Source organism: Triticum dicoccoides, chromosome 3B (genome assembly GCF_002162155.2).
Source record: "Triticum dicoccoides isolate Atlit2015 ecotype Zavitan chromosome 3B, WEW_v2.0, whole genome shotgun sequence".
NCBI lineage: Eukaryota > Viridiplantae > Streptophyta > Magnoliopsida > Poales > Poaceae > Triticum > Triticum dicoccoides.
In genome coordinates, this window is record NC_041385.1 from 944365 (window position 1) to 953731 (window position 9367).

The following is a 9367-nucleotide window of genomic DNA, read 5'->3' on the forward strand; positions in this document are numbered from 1 at the left end:
GATAGTCCATGAAACAGGTCAGATTTGGCCAAAACTGTGAGTGTTGACGATGGACTCGTAAATGCACCCCGGGGTTCGTTAATCGTGGAAATCACTCCGGGACCCAAAAGCAGTGAGTAATACTCCATGAAGGCCCCAAACTGCGAGTGTTGATGACCGACACGTAAGCGCACCTTGGGGTTCAACAACTATGGAATTCGCTTCGGGTCCCCAAAACGGTGAGTAATAGTACACGAAACAGGTCAAAATTGGCCAAAACTGTGAGTGTTGATGATGGACACGTAAACGCACCCCGGGGATCGTCCATCGTGGAAATCGCTCAGGGACCCCAAAAGCCCGAGTAATAATGCACAAAACGGACCAGAATCGGCCAAAATTGTGAGTGTTGATGACCGACACATAAACGCACCACCGGGTTCGTCAATCGTGAAATCACTTCGGGACCCCAACACTGAGTAATAGTCCAAGCAACGGGCCAGAAGCGGCTATAACTCCGATTGTTGATGACAGACACGTAAGCGCACCTTGGGGTTCAACAACCATGGAAATCGATTTGGGACCCCAAAACGGTGAGTAATAGTCCACGAAATGGGTCAGAATCGACAAAAACCGCGAGTGTTGATGACAGACACGGAAACACACCCCGGGATTCTTTAATTCTAGAAATCACTCCGGGACCTCAAAGCAGTGAGTAATAGTCTACGAAACTGGCCAGAATCGGCCAAATCTACGAGTGTTGATGACCGGCACGTAAGCGCACCTTGGAGTTCAACAACTATGGAAATCACTTTGGGACCCCAAAATGGTGTGTAATAGTCCATGAAACGGGTCAGGATTACCCAAAATTGTGAGTGTTGACGATGGACAAGTAAACACACGCACCCCGGGGATTGTCAATCGTGTAAATCGCTCTAGGACCCCAAAATCGCTTAGTAATAGTGCACGAAACGGACCAGAATCGGCCAAAATTGTGAGTGTTGATGACCGACATGTAAACGCACCCAGGGTTCGTCAATCCTGAAATCACTTCGGGACCCTAAAATTGAGTAATAGTCCACGAAACGGGCCAAAATCGGTCATAACTACGATTGTTGATGACCGACACGTTAGCGCACCTTAGGGTTCAACAACCATGGAAATCACTTTGGGACCACAAAACGGTGAGTGATAGTCCATGAAACAGGTCAGAATTGGCCAAAACTGTGAGTGTTGACGATGGACTCGTAAATGCACCACGGGGTTCGTTAATCGTGGAAATCACTCCGGGACCCAAAAGCAGTGAGTAATACTCAATGAAGGCCCCAAACTGCGAGTGTTGATGACCGACAGGTAAGCGCACCTTGGGGTTCAACAACTATGGAATTCGCTTCGGGTCCCCAAAACGGTGAGTAATAGTACACGGAACAGGTCAAAATTGGCCAAAACTGTGAGTGTTGATGATGGGCACGTAAACGCACCCCGGGTATCGTCCATCGTGGAAATCGCTCAGGGACCCCAAGAGCCCGAGTAATAATGCACAAAACGGACCAGAATCGGCCAAAATTGTGAGTGTTGATGACCGACACATAAACGAACCACCGGGTTCGTCAATCGTGAAATCACTTCGGGACCCCAACACTGAGTAATAGTCCAAGCAACGGGCCAGAATCGGCTATAACTCCGATTGTTGATGACCGACACGTAAGCGCACCTTGGGGTTCAACAACCATGGAAATCGATTTGGGACCCCAAAATGGTGAGTAATAGTCCACGAAACGGGTCAGAATCGACAAAAACCGCGAGTGTTGATGATAGACACGGAAACACACCCCGGGATTCTTTAATTCTGGAAATCACTCCGGGACCCCAAAGCAGTGAGTAATAGTCCACGAAACTGGCCAGAATCGGCCAAATCTACGAGTGTTGATGACCGGCACGTAAGCGCACCTTGGAGTTCAACAACTATGGAAATCACTTTGGGACCCCAAAATGGTGAGTAATAGTCCATGAAACAGGCCAGGATTGCCCAAAATTGCGAGTGTTGACGATGGACAAGTAAACGCACGCACCCCGGGGATTGTCAATCGTGTAAATCGCTCTAGGACCCCAAAATCGCTTAGTAATAGTGCACGAAACGGACCAGAATCGGCCAAAATTGTGAGTGTTGATGACCGACATGTAAACGCACCCAGGGTTCGTCAATCCTGAAATCACTTCGGGACCCTAAAATTGAGTAATAGTCCACGAAACGGGCCAAAATCGGTCATAACTACGATTGTTGATGACCGACACGTTAGCGCACCTTAGGGTTCAACAACCATGGAAATCACTTTGGGACCAAAAAACGGTGAGTGATAGTCCATGAAACAGGTCAGAATTGGCCAAAACTGTGAGTGTTGACGATGGACTCGTAAATGCACCACGGGGTTCGTTAATCGTGGAAATCACTCCGGGACCCAAAAGCAGTGAGTAATACTCCATGAAGGCCCCAAACTGCGAGTGTTGATGACCGACACGTAAGCGCACCTTGGGGTTCAACAACTATGGAATTCGCTTCGGGTCCCCAAAACGGTGAGTAATAGTACACGGAACAGGTCAAAATTGGCCAAAACTGTGAGTGTTGATGATGGGCACGTAAACGCACCCCGGGGATCGTCCATCGTGGAAATCGCTCAGGGACCCCAAAAGCCCGAGTAATAATGCACAAAACGGACCAGAATCGGCCAAAATTGTGAGTGTTGATGACCGACACATAAACGCACCACCGGGTTCGTCAATCGTGAAATCATTTCGGGACCCCAACACTGAGTAATAGTCCAAGCAACGGGCCAGAATCGGCTATAACTCTGATTGTTGATGACCGACACGTAAGCGCACCTTGGGGTTCAACAACCATGGAAATCGATTTGGGACCCCAAAATGGTGAGTAATAGTCCATGAAACGGGTCAGAATCGACAAAAACCGCGAGTGTTGATGATAGACACGGAAACACACCCCGGGATTCTTTAATTCTGGAAATCACTCCGGGACCCCAAAGCAGTGAGTAATAGTCCACGAAACTGGCCAGAATCGGCCAAATCTACGAGTGTTGATGACCGGCACGTAAGTGCACCTTGGAGTTCAACAACTATGGAAATCACTTTGGGACCCCAAAATGGTGTGTAATAGTCCATGAAACGGGTCAGGATTGCCCAAAATTGTGAGTGTTGACGATGGACAAGTAAACGCACGCACCCCGGGGATTGTCAATCGTGTAAATCGCTCTAGGACCCCAAATCGCTTAGTAATAGTGCACGAAATGGACCAGAATCGGCCAAAATTGTGAGTGTTGATGACCGACATGTAAACGCACCCAGGGTTCGTCAATCCTGAAATCACTTCGGGACCCTAAAATTGAGTAATAGTCCAAGCAACGGGCCAGAATCGGCTATAACTCCGATTGTTGATGACAGACACGTAAGCGCACCTTGGGGTTCAACAACCATGGAAATCACTTTGGGACCACAAAACGGTGAGTTATAGTCCATGAAACAGGTCAGAATTGGCCAAAACTGTGAGTGTTGACGATGGACTCGTAAATGCACCACGGGGTTCGTTAATCGTGGAAATCACTCCGGGACCCAAAAGCAGTGAGTAATACTCCATGAAGGCCCCAAACTGCGAGTGTTGATGACCGACACGTAAGCGCACCTTGGGTTTCAACAACTATGGAATTCGCTTCGGGTCCCCAAAACGGTGAGTAATAGTACACGAAACAGGTCAAAATTGGCCAAAACTGTGAGTGTTGATGATGGACACGTAAACGCACCCTAGGGATCGTCCATCATGGAAATCGCTCTGGGACCCCAAAAGCCCGAGTAATAATGCACAAAACGGACCAGAATCGGCCAAAATTGTGAGTGTTGATGACCGACACATAAACGCACCACCGGGTTCGTCAATCGTGAAATCACTTCGGGACCCCAACACTGAGTAATAGTCCAAGCAACGGGCCAGAATCGGCTATAACTCCGATTGTTGATGACCGACACGTAAGCACACCTTGGGGTTCAACAACCATGGAAATCGATTTGGGACCCCAAAACGGTGAGTAATAGTCCACGAAACGGGTCAGAATCGACAAAAACCGCGAGTGTTGATGACAGACACGGAAACACACCCCGGGATTCTTTAATTCTGGAAATCACTCCGGGACCCCAAAGCAGTGAGTAATAGTCCACGAAACTGGCCAGAATCGGCCAAATCTACGAGTGTTGATGACCGGCACGTAAGCGCACCTTGGAGTTCAACAACTATGGAAATCACTTTGGGACCCCAAAATGGTGAGTAATAGTCCATGAAACGGGTCAGGATTGCCCAAAATTGCGAGTGTTGACGATGGACAAGTAAACGCACGCACCCCGGGGATTGTCAATCGTGTAAATCGCTCTAGGACCCCAAAATCGCTTAGTAATAGTGCACGAAACGGACCAGAATCGGCCAAAATTGTGAGTGTGGATGACCGACATGTAAACGCACCCAGGGTTCGTCATTCCTGAAATCACTTCGGGACCCTAAAATTGAGTAATAGTCCACGAAACGGGCCAAAATCGGTCATAACTACGATTGTTGATGACCGACACGTTAGCGCACCTTAGGGTTCAACAACCATGGAAATCACTTTGGGACCACAAAACGGTGAGTGATAGTCCATGAAACAGGTCAGAATTGGCCAAAACTATGAGTGTTGACGATGGACTCGTAAATGCACCACGGGGTTCGTTAATCGTGGAAATCACTCCGGGAACCAAAAGCAGTGAGTAATACTCCATGAAGGCCCCAAACTGCGAGTGTTGATGACCGACACGTAAGCGCACCTTGGGGTTCAACAACTATGGAATTCGCTTCGGGTCCCCAAAACGGTGAGTAATAGTACACGGAACAGGTCAAAATTGGCCAAAACTGTGAGTGTTGATGATGGGCACGTAAACGCACCCCGGGGATCGTCCATCGTGGAAATCGCTCTGGGACCCCAAAAGCCCGAGTAATAATGCACAAAACGGACCAGAATCGGCCAAAATTGTGAGTGTTGATGACCGACACATAAACGCACCACCGGGTTCGTCAATCGTGAAATCACTTCGGGACCCCAACACTGAGTAATAGTCCAAGCAACGGGCCAGAATCGGCTATAACTCCGATTGTTGATGACCGACACGTAAGCGCACCTTGGGGGTTCAACAACCATGGAAATCGATTTGGGACCCCAAAATGGTGAGTAATAGTCCACGAAACGGGTCAGAATCGACAAAAACCGCGAGTGTTGATGATAGACACGGAAACACACCCCGGGATTCTTTAATTCTGGAAATCACTCCGGGACCCCAAAGCAGTGAGTAATAGTCCACGAAACTGGCCAGAATCGGCCAAATCTACGAGTGTTGATGACCGGCACATAAGCGCACCTTGGAGTTCAACAACTATGGAAATCACTTTGGGACCACAAAATGGTGAGTAATAGTCCATGAAACGGGAGAGGATTGTCCAAAATTGTGAGTGTTGACGATGGACAAGTAAACGCACGCACCCCAGGGATCGTCAATCGTGTAAATCTCTCTAAGACCCCAAATCGCTTAGTAATAGTGCACGAAACGGACCAGAATCGGCCAAAATTGTGAGTGTTGATGACCGACATGTAAACGCACCCTGGGTTCGTCAATCCTGAAATCACTTCGGGACCCCAAAATTGAGTAATAGTCCACGAAACGGGCCAAAATCGGTCATAACTGCGATTGTTGATGACCGACACGTAAGCGCACCTTGGGGTTCAACAACCATGGAAATCACTTTGGGACCAGAAAACGGTGAGTCATAGTCCACGAAACAGGTCAGAATCTGCCAAAACTGTGAGTGTTGATGATGGACGCATAAAGCACCCCAACAATAGTCAGTCGTGGAAATCGCTCTGGGACCTAAAACACTGAGTAATAGTGCACGAAACGGACCAGAATGGGCCAAAATTGTGCGTGTTTATGACTGACACATAAACGCACACAAAATGTGAGTCTTGATGATCAACATGTATGCACGCCTTAGGGTTCAACAACCATGAAAATCACTTTGGGACCCCAAAACGGTGAGTAATAGTCCATGAAAGAGCCCAGAATCAGACAAACCTAGGATTATTGATGAATGATACATAAACGCACCCCGGGGTTCGTCAATCATGGAAATCGCCCAGGAACCCCTGATCAGTAAGTAATAATCCATGAAACTGAGTAATAGTCCATGAAACGGGCTAGAATCGGCCCAAACTGCGAGTCTTGATGACCAACACGTAAGCACACCTTGGGGTTCGACAACCGTGGGAATCGCTTTGGGACCCCAAAACGGTGAGTAATAGTCGAAGAAACGGGTCAGAATCGTCAAAAACCGCGAGTGTTGATGACCGACACATAAGCGCACCCCGGGATTCGTTAATTGAGGAAATCACTCCGGGACCCCAAAGCAGTGAGTAATAGTCCATGAAACGGGCCAGAATTGGTTAAAACGGCGAGTGTTGATGAGCGGCACATAAGCGCACCTCGGGGTTCAACTACTACGGAAATCACTTTGGGACACCAAAACGGTGAGTAATAGTCCATGAAACGGGTCAGGATTGGCCAAAATTGTGAGTGTTAACGATGGACAAGTAAACGCACCCCAGGGATCGTCAATCGTGTAAATCGCTCTGAGACCCCAAAATGCTTAGTAATAGTGCATGCAACAGACCAGAATTGGCCAAAATTGTGAGGGTTGATGACCGACATGTAAGCGCACCCCGGGCTTCGTCAATCGTGAAATCACTTTGGGGCCCCAAAACTGAGTAATAGTCCATGAAACGGGCCAGAATCGGCCGTAACTGCGATTGCTGATGACCGACACGTAAGCGCACCTTGGGGTCAACAACCATGGAAATCGATTTGGAACCAAAAAATGGTGAGTGATAGACCATGAAACAGGTCACAATTGGCCAAAACTGTGAGTGTTCACGATGGACACGTAAATGCACCCCGGGGTTCGTTAATCGTGGAAATCACCCCGGGACCCAAAAGCAGTGAGTAATAGTCCACTAAACGGGCCCCAAACTGCGAGAATTGATGACCGACACGTAAGCGCACCTTGGGGTTTAACAAATATGGAAATCACTTTGGGACCCCAGAACGGTGAGTAGTAGTGCACGAAACGGGTCAGGATTGGCCAAATTTGTGAGTGTTGATGATGGACAAGTAAACGGACCCTGGCGATCGTTAATCGTGTAAATCGCTCTAGGACCCCAAAACGCTTAGTAATAGTGCATGAAACAGACCAGAATCGGCCAAAATTGTGAGTGTTGATGACCGACATGTAAACGCACCCCGGGGTTCGTCAATCGTGAAATCACTTCGGGACCCCAAAACTGAGTAATAATCCATGAAACGGGCCAAAATCGACCATAACTGTGATTGTTGATGGCCGACACGTAAGCGCACCTTGGGGTTCAACAACCATGGAAATCACTTTGGGACCACAAAACGGTGAGTGATAGTCCATGAAACAGGTCAGAATTGGCCAAAACTGTGAGTGTTGACGATGGACTCGTAAATGCACCACGGGGTTCGTTAATCGTGGAAATCACTCCGGGACCCAAAAGCAGTGAGTAATACTCCATGAAGGCCCCAAACTGCGAGTGTTGATGACCGACACGTAAGCGCACCTTGGGGTTCAACAACTATGGAATTCGCTTCGGGTCCCCAAAACGGTGAGTAATAGTCCACGAAACAGGTCAAAATTGGCCAAAACTGTGAATGTTGATGATGGACACGTAAACGCACCCCGGGATCGTCCATCGTGGAAATCGCTCTGGGACCCCAAAAGCCCGAGTAATAATGCACAAAACGGACCAGAATCGTCCAAAATTGTGAGTGTTGATGACCGACACATAAACGCACCACCGGGATCGTCAATCGTGAAATCACTTCGGGACCCCAACACTGAGTAATAGTCCAAGCAACGGGCCAGAATCGGCTATAACTCCGATTGTTGATGACCGACACGTAAGCGCACCTTGGGGTTCAACAACCATGGAAATCTATTTGGGACCCCAAAACGGTGAGTAATAGTCCACGAAACGGGTCAGAATCGACAAAAACCGCGAGTGTTGATGACAGACATGGAAACACAACCCGGATTCTTTAATTCTGGAAATCACTCCGGGACCCCAAAGTAGTGAGTAATAGTCCACGAAACTGGCCAGAATCGGCCAAATCTACGAGTGTTGATGACCGGCACGTAAGCGCACCTTGGAGTTCAACAACTATGGAAATCACTTTGGGACCCCAAAATGGTGAGTAATAGTCCATGAAACGGGTCAGGATTGGCCAAAATTGTGAGTGTTCACGATGGACAAGTAAACGCACGCACCCCGGGGATTGTCAATCGTGTAAATCACTCTAGGACGCCAAATTGCTTAGTAATAGTGCACGAAATGGACCAGAATCAGCCAAAATTGTGAGTGTTGATGACCGACATGTAAACGCACCCAGGGTTCGTCAATCCTGAAATCACTTCGGGACCCCAAAATTGAGTAATAGTCCACGAAACGGGCCAAAATCGGTCATAACTACGATTGTTGATGACGGACACGTAAGCGCACCTTGGGGTTCAACAACCATGGAAATCACTTTGGGACCACAAAACGGTGAGTGATAGTCCATGAAACAGGTCAGAATTGGCCAAAACTGTGAGTGTTGACGATGGACTCGTAAATGCACCACGGGGTTCGTTAATCGTAGAAATCATTCCGGGACCCAAAAGCAGTGAGTAATACTCCATGAAGGCCCCAAACTGCGAGTGTTGATGACCGACACGTAAGCGCACCTTGGGTTTCAACAACTATGGAATTCGCTTCGGGTCCCCAAAACGGTGAGTAATAGTACACGAAACAGGTCAAAATTGGCCAAAACTGTGAGTGTTGATGATGGACACGTAAACGCACCCTAGGGATCGTCCATCGTGGAAATCGCTCTGGGACCCCAAAAGCCCGAGTAATAATGCACAAAACGGACCAGAATCGGCCAAAATTGTGAGTGTTGATGACCGACACATAAACGCACCACCGGGTTCGTCAATCGTGAAATCACTTCGGGACCCCAACACTGAGTAATAGTCCAAGCAACGGGCCAGAATCGGCTATAACTCCGATTGTTGATGACCGACACGTAAGCGCACCTTGGAGTTCAACAACCATGGAAATCGATTTGGGACCCCAAAATGGTGAGTAATAGTCCACGAAACGGGTCAGAATCGACAAAAACCGCGAGTGTTGATGACAGACACGGAAACACACCCCGGGATTCTTTAATTCTGGAAATCACTCCGGGACCCCAA